The sequence below is a fragment of the Melanaphis sacchari genome, unplaced genomic scaffold (genome assembly GCF_002803265.2).
Source record: "Melanaphis sacchari strain LSU unplaced genomic scaffold, SCAv2.0 Contig73_pilon_pilon, whole genome shotgun sequence".
In the NCBI taxonomy this organism is placed as follows: domain Eukaryota; kingdom Metazoa; phylum Arthropoda; class Insecta; order Hemiptera; family Aphididae; genus Melanaphis; species Melanaphis sacchari.
The window spans coordinates 1,547,572-1,568,524 of record NW_020271525.1 but is presented as its reverse complement, the minus strand read 5'-3'; the positions used below and the strand labels follow the sequence as shown (position 1 = coordinate 1,568,524).

Genomic DNA, 20,953 nt, shown 5'->3' with positions numbered 1-20,953 from the left:
TTATTGACATATTTTAAAGTTTGTATAAAATAAAGTTAAAGTAATGTAAAAAAATAAATATTATTTGAGTTATATTATTTATTTGATTAATTTTAAACTACTTATAGCATCACTAGACATTTTTGTAAATAATAAAGTATATTATATAATTCTATACAATTATATAGTATGCAGTATATACAAAGTGCACTATCATATTTACAAATATAAAATTCATGTTAAGAATATATTGTTGTTAAAAATAGCAAATTAATAGATAACTTTGAGGTTAGTATAATTCGGACGGCCATTAATGATTATTAATTTACGGTGTTAACAATTACATTAGTTAAACATAACAAATTGATATCCCAATATAAACTTGAAATAATTGACTTAGCAAATTAGTGAACAAACAAATTGAAGACTGAAATATGGGCAGATTTATACAATGGTGATAATATAAATAAATGTTGTGATATTTTTTATGACAAATTAAGTAATGCTATTTCTTTGGCAACTGAAATTAAAAATAAAAGTTTTGGAATAAAAGAATAAAAGAATGAATGACAGCAGGGCTACTATGCTCAGCACGGCAAAAACAGAAAATCACAACAAAAGATAAAAAATATCTAAATAATAAAAAAATACTTAAGTATTAAATCAACTATAAAAATAATTTTAAAAAAATTTTAAGACTCGAAGACTCAACAAAATAATTTTTTTTTAAAACTAAATTTAATAATATTGCATCAAGTCCATATAGTTAGCATGGAAATTAATCAAGGGAATTACAAATACTGAAATAAATTCAACGAAAAAATTAAAATCTGTTCTAAAAGATTATAAGGGGTCATAATTGCCTTGGGTAAACTAGATGCAGTTTCAAATTTTTTAATACTTGTATAATATAGAAAGTTTTTGTTCAGCAGAATCTATTTCATGTTTTTAGCTTTAATATTAGGATAAATTTACCTATTAATTATTATCAATCTTTAAGGTAAAATTTTTATGTAGGCTATCACATTAAATAGGCTTTTATGAATATTATAATTTCAAAGTAAGTTATGAACGTTTTAAATTTTTAATACGTATTTTACAATCTATATTTTTAAAAAATCTCTAACTCTCTATCTCCAAGCATAACGTAAAGGAGTTTTATAATAAAATACGTTATTTTTAAAAACTATAATGTACATTTTTTTTTTCATTATTAAAAAAAAAAAACAAAATAAAATATTAAAAACAATTTTAAAAAATTTTAGTAGGTATTACACTACCATAAAATAATAAATAAGTAAGTCGGTTAGGACTTTTCGAGTTTAATAAGTAACTACTAACTACACAGTTGAGTAAATACCTCACGGGACAAAAACAAACTATTTCTTAATCATATAAAATATTATATGTATACATTTTAATAGAGATTTTGCAATTTTTTTTTTCAATGGTTAGGTATATCTTATATTTTCCTTTAATGACGATATAGTAAATGTCTCGATAACAACAATACCAATTCAACAAAACGTAGATCTGTTTATGAGAAATTAGGACAATCATTGTTCTAGTGCGGAGTTTATATCGAAAGTTACGGACGGTAATGGGTGGAATTACGCGGCGGTCAATCGACCATTATGGAATCGACGGTATTCCGAAAATCCCCGAGTACACGACTGTCATAAACCACCTCTCGGTTGACCCGTTCGAGTGGAATTTATGAAACGCCAAAACGAGGAAAAAAAAAATCCAAACCGCCGCTTCCAGGGCCAGGTCGGATTAACGTTAAATGATCCGGATAATAGCTTGGAATTTGTTTGGATTTATATGCGCGTGCGTGCGTGTTTTGCACTCGTGTGTGTTCGCTTGTAAACTGCGAAGAGGGGTTTCACCTATTGTACCATTCCGTCTCTGTACCACATACATAACGTCAAACGGTCCATCCGATTCTCGTAAACATCTTTCCGGCCCCCTCGGCATTGTGTGTGTATAAACTACCGTCGTTTGTTCCACCTGCACGGTTTTGCCAAAAAGCACACCAGACATCGCGTTCCGGAAATAACACACCGGTAACCGACAATAATTACATTAACGATAAATTACTCGGCACACGGCAAACGAGACATTATTCGTGCCAGGTGATTGCCACTTATAAGTACATTATTATATTAACCAGCGCGCGCGTTGAAAATAACCCACGACCATCGCGACGAATTTAATATTATAATATGTCACGACAACACATTCATTGCACTCGTATTGCATATTTATTTTGTCTTGTATAATTCAATCGAGGATTATTATGAAATAAAAATTATCTGTTCAGACAAGTATTTGTCTAGTATATAAAGAAATATTCAAAATATGATCATTGTAATTAGAATGTATTTAACTATAACCATGCGTATATTATCATATATATTTAATAGCATAAAAATCCACACTCTAGTAATAATTTATAACTTACTTTACAACTTAACCAAGATATTACCCAATTTCATCTTAATATACCTCAATAATTTGATTGACTATATTATGACACTTTGGAATTTCATCATAAATGGAAAACATACTTGATTCAATTCTTAAGAAAAATTATTTTAAATATTTAAAGAAGCTAAATCTATCCACGAATGCTTCTAATTACGGCTCTATGCTACAGTATATCCCAGCCCTCTCCCACTATGTTTGGATTTGATTATTTATATAATTTGTAATCTTAACTAACATTAAATATCCTTAAAAGAGCGTATATTTTAAAACTATAAATATAATATATTATATTATTCATCTTGAAAAATATCTTTTTTTAAAGTTATTTTAGATTTAAATAGATAATTTAATAAATAGTATGTATCATATTTATTTTATTTCTACTAAAGTTGTTGGACGCTATCTATCACGTTAATAACAAAGTCACATCCGATAAAGAAATATTTATTTTAAAATATACTTTGTTTTAAGGAAATTAACATTTTAAATGATGTGTTGGTGTCTAATGCGCTTTTCTTGTTATTTAAAAGTTTTTTAAATCCATCCATCAATTGCGTTAGTAAAATTATTTAAATAGTGTAATGTTCCTTATTTATAATAATAATAAAAAAAGATTATAACAGTAATAAGTTTATGCTTTAAATATCATAAAAAAATTGCATAAACTGAAATTGTATTTAATTTATTCATGTTAGCTATTTGTGTTACATAGGAATCATAGGATATAGGTTTTAAAAAATAGTTGTAAAATATTTTATTATACATTGTTATCTAAATATCTATAATAGTTTTAATAGTTAATGATATGATTTATCTATAGTCTATTAGTTATTATACTTGCTTATCATATTAAAAATATTTAACTAGAAACATATTATTATAATTGATTTTAAATAATTTTTATAAAAAATAAAATTGAATATTGTATTTTCAGAATGATTATATTGCAATAAAATATTATTTCATAGATTATGAACACAAACAATATTTGGAAAACGTAATATAACAAATGTTATCAAAAATTTAATAGGCTTATAAAATATTTAATTTCAATGCCACGGTCGACATTTAGTCGACAAGAAATGCATTGCTTCAGACGCCGTTGTCGACAAATTAGTTTTTGACTCAAATGTCTTATAATTTTTGCTGGTGTTGTTTAATATGTATAATGTTTTCTTTTGATTATTTGTGATTATATTACCAATCGAATAGTGTATATTTTGGTTTTATATTTAGTCTAAAAATATATTTGTTATTTCAATTTTTCCTGGAATGTAAAGACAGTCTGATTCTATTTTTAAAAGTATAATACCAACATATTTATACCTACTGCATATTATCGTCTAATAAATTAAATTAAATTAAATTTAGAAGTTTTAAATTAAAATATTACTTATAAATTATAAGCAAATATATATAAGTTTCTACAATGATATACATGTATATACATGTATGATATACATCAACGCGTTGACAATCTAAAATTAAACTATTAAATAATGTAGTATTATTATAATTATTTATACATTTTAAGAAAATATATGTATAGATTAGGATTATGGAAGGTTAATACAATGTGTTGAAGTCGAATGTATATGTACGTATTTATAAAAATGATAGAAAAGTATAGTACCGGTGGTCGATGTCGATACGTAGTCAACCGGACGAAAATTCGTTGCGGCGACACGGTAATTCAACGGCAAACGGGCCACCGCATTGAACGTGTTTAAAATTTTCTAGTTATTAAAATTGTATAATTATGTTGGAATTTTTTAATAAATATAATGTTTAATGCATTTTGTAGGTAGAGAAAAATGTAAGCATAAATTGTTCGTTATTGAAATTACGTATAATAAATTTTAGATTATTTATATCAAATTATACTATTTAAATATGATTCACTATATTATAATGTTTTATTGTAGGTACTTGAAATATAAATTCATCGTTTTAAAATTAAAACCCAATTACATTTTTCAAATATCATTGTAGGCATTTGTATTGTTTTTATGTTGCTTATTATACTATATAAATACTAATAATAACATTTTTTCTTTTAAATGAATCACTCTCAATTGATATTAAATAATAATAAAAAAAACTAAAATTACCTTATTAATATTAAAATTTTGTTTTGCTTTCAGGTTGGTTTTACATATGTTATCAAAAAGAAATAATTATTGCTAGTTTTGGTAAGCTATTTGTCCAAATATAATAAAACGATTATAAATATATTAGTACCTATAGCAAAGTTGACTAATGCCTAATGGATTGAAAAGGATAGATTGTAAAAAGTTGGCATATTCCAATATTTGAATGAGAATTAAGTAAAATACGATTACTGAAACATATTAATAAAAAATAAAATTCTCTTCAGTTAATCTGGCAATCGATAAAGATATGTTATTCAATTTTAGATTTACATGTTTGAATGTAAGGCTAAGAATTTTTCATGACTGCATTTATACTTTATAATACACCAGTATAGTATAATTACATATATATAGTATTTACGTTATAAAAATATTATATTATTTTATAAAAACTTAATTAAAATTTTAGCTTATGTATCATTGTAGAAAATTTTAAATTTGGGTACACTTGTACCAATTGGATACGATTTTCTGATAGAAACATTGTAATAAAACAGTTAATATAACTCTGAATTAAATAATATATTACTATAGAGGTTAAACTCAATAAAATTTACCTAGGCTTTGAAATTTTATTTATTATCTAAATTCCAAGATAACCATTTCATAACTGTTACAATAGAAAAGATAATATATCCGTAATTTTTTTATGTTGATAAGTCTAAACAATCCCCTTGATGCCATTTAACGATAATGGTTGTTGTATTATATATTTATTTGATACAATTATTATATTTTTCTGTATACGTCAAACTATTATCTAATGAATACTTATGGTTGAAAAAACTTTTTGTTCTAAACATTCTCTTCTATATTCTCAATATATTATATTTACCAGTCCGAAAGTTGCTCCTTTGTTTGAAAATGTGGGGTTTTGATGGGCAGGATGCGGAAGACTTGTCCGTTTTATAACCAAGTTGAACAACTTTTTGTGCCATGGTTTCTGAGAAATCGCACAGACAATAACGCGTAAAGCATAAAGGAAAAACATATTAACCGACGGCGATGACGGCGACAGTCCTATAACCTAACCAGCTCTCTACGCAGTGCTTTAGTTGTAACAAAACGAACTTCTCCCGACACAATTTCTTATATTTATTTTTTAATTACAAATCACTTCGTCACCCTCGTTCGTTCGACACAATAGAAAACGAGAAACAATAGATCAAATTTTCAAAGGTAGTAACATTATTTTATCCACCGCAGTGCGGCTACTGAGTAGAAATTAGTAATGAAACGTTTTCAATTAATAAATATTTTGCTCGTCCTGGTTTGAAAAGAGAATGAAACACAAACTGTGACAGGTGCGTCTGTCCAAGTCTATTATCGATGAAGTGAGAAATATATTTTTATTTGCTTTAATGAAAAGAATTGGAAAACTATTACCTAGTAATAATATTTATATACAAATTTAGGATTTCATCAATTATGGCGATTACATCAATTTGAATTCATTGTATATTTTAAAGGATCTAGAAAAATATAAAAATATATGAATTTACCAAAAATAGTAAAAATCGTTATTTTATTAACTGTTTTAAAATTGACATTATTAATTATATATGTAATAATATGTATTAAAGAGTTATATTGATTTAATTCAATTATTTAAACTTACAATATTATTATACATATTATACCTATATTTCATTTGTACTATATGTTTAGTTTTCCATCCCTGAATGACAGAAATTTATTCCAAATAATGTAAGTCAATACATTTGATATCCTATCTTTAATCATCTACAATAATGTACATAATATAAATAAAAATTAAATTATTACCTACGTTTAGAATATTAAAAAAAAAATATTTTATTAATTATAAATTATTTTTAAATAAAAAAGTTAATACGCAACCCAAATGACTTACAGATAAAAAAAAATAAAAAAAATGTAAAAATAGTATCTAAAAACATGGGAAAAACGAAAACTTAAAAAAAATATTATGTCAATTGTAAATTTTTCATTGGTAGTAAAGCTAAGCTTTAACCAGGATGGCCACGGTTAAAAATTGTAAATGACAAGATTGAGAGCTTATTTTAAAATAATACACCTGTACTAGCGGCATCGATAATGGGCACTCCTAAAAAATGATAATTGGTATCAAAAAACATCTGTGGGAACGGAAACTCGGCAATGTTCCATAGCACACATCGGAAATATTAAGTATACTAAAAAGTATTCCGTATGCAGGCCGTTTTCGTATATTTTTCGTCGACAATTTCTACAAGAGTTACTCGCCTTACAAATAAACACGTCCGTGTCGATAGCCTTTGGGAATAATTCAAAAGAACCCCTCGCAAAATTGTTGGACGCGTGTTGTGGTTTTCGCGGGACACGGCACTAGTATAGAACCGTACGGTGCACGCGATAGCGTGTATAATATAAAATAAAAATATATAATATATGTTATACGCATATACATACGAGTGCATAGTAGCCGCCACGGTGGTATTTGAACGTGCGTTCGATATGCAAACACGTCGTCGACGAGCTTTTTTCCTCGGAATTCTCACAATTCAATTGTGCGCGTTTGAAAGGCTTCGATGCTCGCAAGTTCTTTTTCTTTTCCCCTCCACCGTTTTCCAGAGACCAGCTAACCTGGCTTGATTGACCGTCAGCCACAAACACTTTCCACGTGAGTTCACGTGTTCTGCATATGCAATGAACATAATAATAACAAATGCGACCAAACGTCTATTTACGACACTGCCGATAGTCGTCCTTTTATACAGGATATTTTCTGCCGACAGAAATATACCGGTACTGTCCATTTATAAAAAACCCGCACAAGTGAGTTTATATTTTTCTTGTCGCTGATCGTAGATACATCGTATGTTATCATCGTCGCTGAAATAAAATAATGATACATTTAAATACAACCCTTCAATGGTAATTTTCAAAAATATTTTCTAGATTCCAACGAAGTACTTATCGTGTTGAATGTATTTATTTAATAATGACGTATGTTTTTTTTTATTTTTTATTTTTTGCCTCTGAAGGCACTTCCCAGTATAAAAAATGCTTTGATAATCATTAACTTCAATGAAAGTTTCTTTCTATACATTAAATTTAGCTGGTGTTTTTAAGAATTAAAAATTGAACGTTCTCGGTACTTTTTAAAATAACCAGGCAAAACAAAAAAAAAATTGTTGTACTTCTAAATATTAATTAAAAAAAAAAAAACACATTTGGTGTAATACAATATAAAATAGATAATTGGACTGAAATTCGATTTATAATTTGTAATAATACCTAAAAAAAAAAAATAAAATAAATAAAAACATGAAAAATTGTCTAATTTGTTGAAAATACAGCAAGAGATTCAAATAAACTTTTTTATGTCGTTACAAACATTTAAGTTTATCCCGGGAATAATGCCCAGTTTTATCTCATTAGACAAATTAGACCTTTAAAAAATCCCATTACGTAACGAAAGCAGGAGTAACTCCTTACGTCAGGTCGATCTATCCGACGGCAATGGTCTCAGTCGGAAAATTAAGACTAATTAGCGCCGGGAGGAGCAATGGTAAAAAAAAATATGACATTTCTTTTCCTACTTGCCCCCTCCCCCATACTGTACTTATCCCTTTTAAAACGGCCGCTTATATTAATTATAACACTAAAATACGCGTAATGACTGATCCAGAGCCGCAATATATCAAAAAGAACCCCAAGGATGAAAAAAAAACGGTAATTAAGTAATATGTCTTACTGGCCGTAGTAGCTTAATTATACCCTTGAAGCCAAACACACATTTTTTTTTTCCATAATAAATTACTTAAAAATGTCACTGAGCATTACTGTGAAATTAGGCTTTTCGTAAAATATTGTTAGAAAATACGTATTAGCTAGGAAGTAATTAAAATTGAATCGATTTCATAAGCGATGCAAGCATAATGTTCAACTTTTTCGGTTACATTATTGCGTACAATAACTCGACGGATCGTTTGTGATGTTGCAAGGTTGCGAATGCAGACTTACATATTTTTACTACTGAAATATAGCTTGCGTTAAACTTCAATGTGCTAACCAATCATATCAAGTTTTAAATAGTTAATTTGTGAAAGTGGTTGTTTTAAAAAAAAGAAAGTATTTTTTCTTGTTTTAAAATTTAATCGATTATTTCCATTACACGTGAATCGTTATTTGTATTTTTTTTTTTCAACGGTATTTATTCACCATTATAAATCAATGAGTAAAAATCAGTGACTAATATTAAGCTTATAAATAGACTCATACATTTATTTACAATGAAGATAAAAATCTACGATGTGATAATAATTTTTACATCCAATACAAAACTGTTTGTTTTTATGAATACTAATATACTTATTTCATCATTATGGCTTAATTTATATAGGTATTTTATATTTTTAATTCTAAATTAATTTTCTTGATAATTATTTGTGGTAACAATTTATTTTAAATATTTTTTTTAATTGAAACATAATTAAAAATGCGCTTATCGAATTTGCTATAGAGATTCAAATGTATACATATTATGAAAATAATATTGAAATATTGCTGTAGATATTGATATAAGTTAATCGTATAAAATTTAAAATATATGATTGTTTTAAAGTAATTTGTTTATTTAAATATCAGTAAGTTTATTTGTGTAAGTGAAACGAGCTATGTTTTTTTTTTATAGACATTTATTCTATAATCTGAAGAAATCATGCAGGCCTAACTAATATTTTTATTTTTGTCAGCTATTAATTTGTCAGATCTACTTATCAAACAAATGAAATGACACCTCTGATTCAATAATAATAATAAAGAATAAAGTATTGATATGGTTTTAAAATAACGCATAAGAGATAATCTAAATGAAGTACGTCAAAAAATGTATTAATATATTTTAATCTAAAATTTATAGAAAGTAAAATTGAACTTCAATGAAAAATGTTATGCTGTCTGCATTATGTTAAACATAGTGCAAGTAATATGAATTTATTTAAAAAAAATTATTTATTAATATGTTTTAGAGAAAGATTTTCCTCTTTATTAGTGAACTTCAGACAACAGCCAACATGATAATAATAAAATTAGATTAAAAAAAAACTCCATCATAATGCCATAAAAACTAAAAAATCGATTTACATTTTATATATTCTCTATACAACTCAGTATAATGTTACAAACAATTCCTAAAGGCACAACTCAGTGTATAAGTTAAATATATATAAGTATGTCATGAGTTGAAAAAAAGTAAATACGTTTCCATATGTCCACGTCCAAGAATATTATATATATATATATAACAATATTATGTTTCTTATTTTCTATTATATAAAACGAGTATGAATACATTGAAAAACTTTATAGAATTTTAAATTACTTGCGTTTGGATACTTTTGAAAATATACAACGTATAGTTACCTACATGACGTTATTTATTGTATATCATTACGCCATTTCATCGAGTTTTATTGATTTTAATATGATTATCAATTAAATATATATATATATATATATTGTAATTTTGGCTTACTAATTTAAAGTTAAATTAGTTTTAACCAAATACATTAAAAATTAATAACTGGCTAGTTTTTGTGAACAGTGGGATAATATACTGAAATGTCTTGCAAATTTTCAATGTTCATGATACATTATTTTTATGATTCTTTTTTGTTATTAAAAAACAATTAAGAAAAATGTTGTAATAATTTAATATTATTTTGTTAATAATTTATTTCTATTTTCATTATTTATTGTTGAATTTAAGTTAATGAATGATATAACAATATTTTAGTAGATATTTTTGGGATAATTACTAAGAGTATGACAATGAATACATAATACTTAAAGTATAATCAATAATCAATTATTATTACTCAAATATGTGTTATTTGAATAAAATAAAATAGTAGGACTGGCTTAATTATCAAAATTATGTTGTGTACTATATAAAGCCTATGACTACAAATTATTCGACGCTAAAATAAAATTAAAACGCGAGCAGATGTATTGAAAAATTTAGGTAGTTTTCATAATTTAAACTTAGTATATTTTATAGATCATAGTTCATTTAAGTGTGTATATATATATATAACTATGAATTTCTAAATTAAATCAAAGCAGAATAAAATGTGTAAAATGACTAAATCTTAAGTATATTTTGTGTGTTTAAATATTCCAATGTATATATTTACTATACGTTAAGCTACTATATAACGTACAAAGGTATAGTATTAATGTAATGTATAAAAAATTTCAGAAAATAACGAATAAACAAAAACGACATATCATGATGGTGATGTGTTTCGAGTTGAAGTTGCATATTTACATATTACAATATTATTGTTATGTTTAATATATTTTGTAAAGTTCGCTTTTGACGTCGACCAAACACTTGGTAGATTATTTTCAAAAATGTCTCCGATGTTGTTGTTTTGAGGAGTTTTGCGATAAAATCCGTCAATCCGGTTAATGCTCGTCTCGTTGTTTTTCCATTAATGCGAATGACGTCAGGATACGAAGTGGGTTGTGGATTGGTTGTGTTGGGGGAGGGGTAAAAACACATCAGCAATCGATTCCACCTCACCCCACCAACGACACTCGTCCGTTTTCTTCAAACCTTCTTGCGCTTTATATGTGTTATACAACATAAACATACATACACACATACATACATACATACATACAGATACGCACACATATACATAAACTCACAATGAAACGACGGGCGACACATAAGAAAGTTTCAGCAAGCAGACGAGTGGTGTAGGATGAATGGGGGGGGAGGAGGACGACGTTGTGATAGAGATACAGAGGGAGTGACGGTGAGTACGCGAGAGAAAGCACAAAAACTCTCCATATAGCCAGCTCAAATAATCATGATAATTACAATTCGGTGGCGGCTTGGTGTATATGCGTGTTAGGCCTGCAATGCGAGGGAGAGAGGAGACAACGGGGATATGATATCGGCGGCGGCGACGGTGGAGTGTCTCGGGGGTAGTGCACATATAGTCATCGAAAGGATGGGTGCGGTGGCGAAATAATAAGGGACACTTTGGGCGCTCACATATATACAGCTAGTACCGACGCCACCTACTCCCTCCTTCCATTTCTGTAATACCACCATACCGTCATCGCTTACCCATCGTACATCGCACGCGTACAACAGTATATACGCTAATGAAAATTGATTAAGATTAAAGATGCACCGGAGGAAGCTTTTTCCATTTCGCCGTGTATATGTCGTATTATACGTACGTGTGAGTGAACAATATATTATTATTATAATATACAGAATATATATATATATATATAACGGTATAACGCGCCGGTGCATGCGTATAGTATTATTTAATCAATCAACGAGGTTTTCCGATAACGTGGTTTTAATATAAAATGCAAAATATTAGTGCGGCGACGACACCATTGCGGCGCGGCTACCGATTCCACGGTAAAGAAAATGTGACAAAAGGACGAAGGAAATATAAGGGGATTAATTCGGCAGCGCGGCAATATGACGGAGGAGAAAGCGCGCAACTCGACGTGGTCTCGAGTTGGAGCTTTAATTAAGGGTGAGAGAAACGGAATTAAACAGACGTGGACAGGGTTGGTGTTGACGGGTTTAAGTTGGTTGGACTTGACAGGGCGAGAGATATCGGGGGTCGAACTAAAACGACTTAAAATCGCTTTTTGTTATACACCTCCTATATTCCATGGCAAACGTTTTTTTTATATTTTATTATTATTTATTTATACTGCGTGCAATAATAAGAATTCTACCTTTTCGTTCAGTAAACATAATAAAATCAAGTAATAAAAATCGTCGAATTTTGAGTACACTGTTTTTTTTTTCTCACAATATTAAATTATTACGAGTTGTTTTTATTTTCTTCGTAATATTTATCGGAAACAGTCCAATTCCAATAGTTATCGTAGAGAAATGACACATTTTCCCAAATGACATTGCGTTCTAAAAATATTAGGACTTATCGCCATAACGATGAGACCTCAAGAGTATACCATAGTAATATAATTATTATACGGCCGTGGGAAAACATGATTATGTGTAATAATATAATAACTCGGGAATACAACACCAGTAGCGACTATGGTCGTGGTTGTTAGTGGTAGTATCATGGTGTATATAGTTACTTATATAGGTATAGTTCACTTGAAAATAATTCACCATGGTCGTTTATTAACTACGAGTTTGAATTAAAACAACAGTCGCATATTATGTCCGTGTGCGAATATAATATTATGGAGATGAAAAAAATCAATGTCGTTTCCTTGCACGTCACATCTCATTCCCCAGACGTATTAATAATAATATCATACACGCGCGCAATAATCGGGTAACGGATGATTTTATCATCCCTCGTCGGATTCGGCCGTAGCCGTTGTCGTCGAATTACTACGTATCGGCGGCGTCGAGAATTCGTCCTTTTTCTCGGCGAGGGTCGATGTGTAGGGTTAACAAAAAAATAATAATAATAAAATAAATAAAAGTAAACGCAACAATAACTGTATTTGCAGAATGCCACTGTACGCGAACGTATTTAGTGACCGACCGGAAGCTATGGGGTGGCTGCGAAAGAAAGGAACTCACGTAAATCAGAGATCGACAAGACAAGGGGCGCCTGTATTCCCGGTCGTTTTTAACACTTAGTCTCGGATTTATGGCTTATCGCATCGTCACATTAGAACAGATTTCGTCGTCGCCGTCGCCATCGTCGCTTTCTCTCTCAGTCTCTCTTTCTCTCTCTTTTTTTCTACAGTATGTAACTGCCACTAACTCTCCTTCGCCTATAAACACGCATGCACACGCCCATTCAGTTCGATACAAATTAAATTGAACTACTTAACTGATTTCACACCACCACCATAGTTCCTCTATACCGTCAAACGCTATCCGATTCTCCGCCCTATCCGGACCAGAGATTTAAAATTTACTGTTTTTCGGTGGACCATTTCGAGGTACCCAAAGTTTCTTATGATGGTGGTGGTGACGATTGATGACCATTTCCATTTCCAAAAACAAATCGTCTGATAAAGTAAAAGCGTAATCCCGTTTTACGTTCCCGAAGTATAATAATATTTGACAAGCATCAGTTTTTAGAATTGTGATCAAACATTGCTATTTAATTTGTTATTTTAAAACGAACTATTACCAAGCAAAATGCTTTAATTTTATTATATAATAAGATAAAAGGGAAAAAGTTTTCTTCTATTTTAAAAATTTACATAAAAAAAATATTATTAACGTTGATACACAACACTTGATGAATTACTTTTTCTCTGTCAAAATATCATCGATAACTTAAAAAAAAAAAAAAGGTTGACTTAAAATACTATATTATTACTATTTAAATGCTAAATTTTAAGCGCAATACTCCTCTAAATCTATCATATACAGTTTTTTGACATTATCAATCGAAACATTCCAATCCTATACTTTCTTAATATTAAAAATATAATATTATGTAAAGTAAAATTATATTTATATTATATACCTTCTAAGCATTTATCAAAATAACGAAGAAATTTTGAATAAAATATTTAAGCCCACTGCGAATGTAAAGATATTTTTTTTAAATATAATCAATGTTACAAAAAAAAGAATACATAACGGTGGATGAATAATTTATTTTAACATTATAATAAAATACGATCAAAAATCTAAATTACATTATTTGACGTTCAAAACCATAGTATCGCAAAATGAGACGATGAAAGAGGGAAATGGTCGTGAAATCAAATCACCCTCATATGCCTACTGACCTAGTAGCATACATCTGACAACCCCTAACTGTGTAAATACACCCCTGTTTTCACATGTATAGAAAAAAGCTTTTGATCTTGATAGCAAAGCAAAAGGGCGTATAAACTGTATCTATTCTCTTAGTATTTGCTTCTAGTAAACAATATTATGCATATAGCTTTAATATGTATATTATGTAAAACACAGGTTATACTTTCAAGTCTAATAAACGTTTTGTTTGTTTTGATAAAATAATGATTTGATGTAACTAAAGAATTTACACGATTAAAGTAAGTATACAGATTAAACAAATGTATTAAAAATAAAATAAATCCTATTAAAATTGAATAATTTGACTTGAAATTTTTTGATTAATTGTAACATTTTAATTGTGGACTATGAATTTAAATTATTTGTATACCAAGAATGGGGTTAGAAAATTTGAAAACTTCAAGTAACTTAAATATTTTAAGAATTTAAGATTTATAAAATATTCGATAACAAAAAATACTAATGAATAAACAAAATAAACGCTTATCTATATATTTTATAATTAAAATTATAGTAAGTGCATTCATGTATATTTTAATCGTTTAATACCATCTGATTAATAAATAATATTTTTTTTAAATATTTCATACTTAATAATATACAGTAGAAATGTTTCAATTTTTTTTTTTTTTATTATTATTATGAAATTCACATTTTATACTTCTAGGATACAATAAGTAAATGTGATGTAGGACTGTTCTTGTATAAACGTATAAATTATTAAGCCAAATTAAATAGATCACAATAAATTATACACAAACGCGAAAAGTTTAATGAAAGCAGCCACCCATTAGTGACACTTTCGTAATTTGAGTAAAATTACAATTATTATAATTATTATTATTTTTTTATTAGTTGACTAGTAGGTCACGACACCATTTTCGTTTTAACTATCTTGGAGGATTATCAAGAATTGTGGATGTAGCAAGATTTCTAACAAGAGGATTGGGATAAAATTGTATGCGAATATGATAGTTTATGTATGATTTTGCTTCTTCGTGCACTGACGAAATTTTGAAGTTAGAATGCACAGTATTATGATAAGAGTCAGTAGGAGGGACATTTAATAATTTACGTTTTGCGATGTCAATAAAGATTTGTATTTTATTTATGATAGAATTGATTAAATTACTTCAAAGCTGCAAGCCATTCGACTAGGTTTTAGTAGCTGCTTTAAAATAAAATATATTGTATGAATAAAATGAATTAACTTAGTAAATAAAATTTAAAAAAATAATAGGAGAAATATTTTCTATCTTTGAATATCGCCAATGAATCATTAATTTTAAAAAATCTAATCGTTTATTTTGTATTGATTTTTCAGATTTAATTAATAACTAATAAGTACAAATATTGTATATATATTTTTTAAATTTATACGATTTTAACCAAGATTTTATGATATCTCGACAACTGTTAGAGTATACATTTGCGATCTTATACATTATAATATGATATTATGATATTTTAACTATTCATTTATTGTTTGATATCGATGTACAGTAGAATGGTGTAAATATGTTCATAGTATAAATAATTTGAAATTAATCCAAATAATTTTTAAATGTCTTCATACTATATAAAAAGTAATAAAATATTATGTAATGGTAAAACATTTCAAATGTACTTTGAATTACATTTAAATAACCAAATCAGTGTTGATTAGAAATTTCAGTTTTCTTAATTTTTCCCGATCATTTTCAAAATTACTGGTTCTTTTTTCTATTTCTGACCTTTCACCTTTCAAAAAAAAAAAAAAAAACAACAACAAACTAAAATCAAGATTTTAATTCCATAAATCATAAATTTTGTTGTTTAATATGTAAGATGCTACGAAATAATTATCAAGATTGAAATTCAAAACATTAGGTAATGTTTAGTCTTTATAGAATAATAATATTCGTTTAATTGAATCTATTATCTATGTATAAAATATTGCAAAGCAATATTATCGAGATATGATTTATACGCTCTAAACAATAATACAATCGTGTAATGTACATAATATATATGTATAAATACATGATTCAAACCATTCAGGATGCATTCGTGGTTTTCGGGTAAAAGCGGTTACCGGAAACGTTCTAACAAACGAGCCGAGAAACAGATGACTCGCACTAAACACTGAATTGTTCTCTCTTCACCCTATTATCATCGCTACTAATTGTTCAGGTCTTATTATTGTATACACGTAGTATAGTGCCAAGTGGAGACTGAATATAACTGTAATACTTTAATAACAGTCATTTAACTGGAAATAGACAAAAGTACGACAGTGTTGATAGTATGGCAAATTGATGCTTCTATTGTTTTATTTATTAATTGATTGATTATATTTTTATTAATGCTATCGGATACTAGTAAATACTTCAATAACTCAACATGTATTGTAATAAAAATCATAATTTCATTCAAAATGATTCATCTATTGATTGGCATTTAGTTTCCTATATAACTCTATATTGTTCCATATGATTACATTTTCATCATTATATCATTTCAAACGAACTAAAAATCAGTGTAAAAGTAATAATAATATAAAAAGTAATAAATAAAAGTAAAAGAATAATTCTGAATAAAAATCTTGTATTAAAAGCTAGTAATTGAGATAATTATAAATTTAAAAATATTATCCTCCAACAAGACATATAATTAGACATATCATAATAAAATAAAAATAAAATCATTAAATAAACGTCTTTTTACACTGATAAATCTACTCTATGAACTACTATTGTTAACTAAAATCCTGATTATATTACATAAACAAATTATAAGCCTGGCCATGACGTACTATACCAAAATTTGTAGTATGACTAAAACAGCTAAAAAGTTAAATATAAATGTCCTTCAATAATTTCAGTTAAGAAATTTACACATTATTGCAAATACATCACAGCACATTATAGAAATCATTCTTTACATAAAACATTTAAAATAACCACTACCTGAACTACTCTCTTAATACCACAAAAATTCCATTCAGCTAAAAAAAAAAAAAACAACCCAAATATAATAACGTCCAACTTCCACACGACACACTTTATCATTAAATTAATTACCTATACTACTTAAAATGTAACTGTTAAAGTACCTCTCCTAAATAAATAGTAGAAAAATAATTACAATAATATTATAGTAATGAGTCTCGATTTTGAAATAGTTTTTCTGGGCATTATCTTAATAAAAGCATAATATGAATAATATACATTGTATATTTATTCTTCAACATAATGTTTACTTATTGTAATATATATAAAGATTTAAATAGGGATTGAAAATAAATTATTTTATTAATAATAAAAAATATCGTCATTAAGTAGGTATTGTAATGAATATGTTAAATTTGAATTCAATGATAAATTTAATTATTATGTACATTCTACATTGTACAATAAAAAATGGTTATAGGCTTACAAAATTTTAGTTTTTAGTTTTTTGTAACCCAAGACACTAATAATAATTATTTTAATAAAAGTATTACAATTTTAACCAAATTTTTATTTTTTTATTTATATTTTTCCTTGGTAATTTTAAGAATGATTATTTTCAATTTTTATTTTTTTAAATTATCTACTAGATCTGATATTTTACAAAAAATCGTTACATTTTTAATTTTTGATGACAAGACTATTATTTCTACTGAAATAAGTGTCTTTAGAGTTTAATTAAAATAATATATTCATCACTCAGCTCGGAATTTAAAATGTGGGAAGTTAAACAAAAATATACCAAAGAGTTAAATGTATGCTGTAAACGACAAATAAATTGTAATATTAGTATGAAAAAAGAATGGAAATTAGTGGACTGATAATTGAATTTAAATTTGAAATGATGAATTCAGATAGAAATAGATAAGAAATTGATTCTGAATGTAAATTATGATTTTTTGTTGCTTCTGTCTGCTTATTTTTTTCTTAGTTGAGTACGATAATTCGGAGCATTTTGTCTAAGGGAACGATTTGTAGACTTTATTTTTTATTTTTGCATAAACGTTGTTTGAAAGAATAAAGCACTTATTATTATGTGAATATTTTTAATTTTTATATAATAATAGACAATTCTTATGATAAATGGAAAAAGCACCTTGGTATTTAAATATTTTTTAACAATTACTTACTTGGCACATTACATTCTTTAGCTACGATACGTAGTTCATTGTATTCAACGCATCCTGGTCGGTGACTTCAATACCTGCCACGGATGCACACGCATGACCAATATCACTTGTGGAAGTTGATGAGTTTTCATAGGTTTACTTGGTTTTATTATTCGGGAGTATATGATATATTGTACTTATTTTATTATTATTTTGTTATTATTATTTTATTTATTTATTTTTTTACGGAATTTTAATCACGATAATATTATAAAAGACGGCATGGCGCGTAAAATAGCGTTTCGGCTGTTTTTAATTGAAAAACTAAAGAATTTTAAAACTCGATTAAGTAGATGCCGCTGCCGACGGGGATCTTGGCACCCCGATGTATCCCAAATCAATTTCGCCTACAGATGATAGCGGGAAGAGGGAAGAGGGTAATTAGCATAAAATTGGATGTGCTCGTAAGTAATTGCTTGATTCGATTTCCACGACCCCTTACAGGAGTACACATTCCGAACGAGGAAAAAATAACAATGAATAATATGCAAGTTTTTTTTCTCATGAAAGTTTCGTATAACTGTTCTTTGTATTTTACTAAATTCATTATGAATAAATTATTGGTTAGTCTTAGTAAAAAAATAAGTAAATACAAATATTTATAACAAAGCAAATAGTCACGTTATTGAACTACACAATAAGTTTAAATAAATTTACAATACTAGTACCTACCTACTATATTATTTATTATTCTTTAGCAACTACAAATTCATCGAAATCACTGACTTTTGAAATAAGCGAATTCAAGTTAAAAGTGTTGAATCATTCAACTCATCAATTCAAACGGAAATTCTGTAACAAGTGTAAAGTTGTATTTTGTTTATTTTTCTTTTTTAAGTCTGAAATTGGATTGGAACTACAATGACACATCAAAATTATTGTATTCTTTTGTCAATGTGTTTTATTTGATGTATTTTATTTTTAATTTAACATAATACTAGCATGATATTGTTTTATTTTAATATCAATCCAGTTAATGATTGATTTATCGTTTAAGTTATTCTATTAATTTTGATAAACGAAATGGTTTGGTTTTGATGTACAGATTCAAAAATTCTAATTATTGAAAAATCTAAATTTATGAGTCTTAAAAGTATTTATTTTGTTAGTGGATCTTAATATTGTGCTAGCGATTAGCAAATTAGTAAATTTGTTTGCATTTCACTCAAAATTCATAAATTACATTGCTGCTCACTCGGCTAGATTTCTCTCTCTCTAATTTAGTCGTAAAACTTTTCGATGCCAATGAGGCAATGAATATTGCTCGTACGCTATAGCCACCGTATAAAGCGATGACGCCGAAGATTCGTTTGCGATATTTTAATGTAATATATTAATATAGTGCTTGAAATACTCGAGACGTCAACAACGAGTATGTATCGCGCTGGTTGCCAAACGCGTATTTCGCGCGTTATCTGTTTGGCGAACGAGGCTTATATTATATATTTCTCGTAGCGACTTTCGATGGCGGCGGAGTTCGAGAGACGAAGACACGGTTTCCGCGGACTCGTCGACTTGGAAAGTAATTAACTCCTGCAGCGCAAAATAACGAAACAGAGGACAATATAATGCTCGTGCGTGTCGAGGCGGAAGTGAGAGGCGTTAAAACGTGTGGAATGTAGTGTTGTACAGCGTTTTAATGTTCGGGGACAAGACACGTGTGAAGATTAAAGGAAGCCTTTCGCCTCCCTCTCATACACCTTACTTTCCATCGTATTCGCTCGTGTGTGTGTACGTACATGTTATTTCCCCTTTTGCGCTTTTCCCGACACTACCGCGTAATCATAATTGTCAGTTGCAGTGTACAGAAACCCAAGTCGTTCGGTTTACTTCTTCGGCGGAAGAAACGACGCAACACACATACACACATTATATGTACATATGAGTACGTGTAAGTGTGCTTGTGTGTGCGTGAAGGGATAAATCCAGATAAAACCAAATCTTGTTATTATATACACTCGTTGGTGATGTGCGGGGATGCGCGGGGATGTGCGATGCCAGTGTAATGAAATTATATTATTATCCGGGTGTCGTGTTTGCTATTCTTTCCGAACGGACTCCAAAAGTGTATCACCTATATATGTCTATATATGTGTATTGTATACAATATGTTTTATATATATATATATATCTATAGCCTTCAGTACGCACGTACAACGAAAAACTTAATCATACAGTTGCTTCGCTTTCACGTTAAGATAAAAATTATAAAATAATTAAGTTCAACAGTTTCTTATACACGCACATATTTATTATATAATACAATTTATGTTTACGATTATCACGCTATATCCACTCCGAAGTACATATTATACGACATACAATGTTTATACTAAAACAATTTTCCTAATACCTACGAGAACAATTTGATAAATAAATGATATTATTTTCTTC

General features: G+C 28.1%; 1 protein-coding gene across 5 annotated transcripts in view; it reads left to right on the top strand.

Moving 5' to 3' along the window:
- The window catches only part of LOC112600991, a 208,002-nt gene that overhangs the window by 50,186 nt on the left and 136,863 nt on the right, over nucleotides 1-20,953 (top strand). The gene's annotated exons all lie outside the window — the stretch shown is intronic.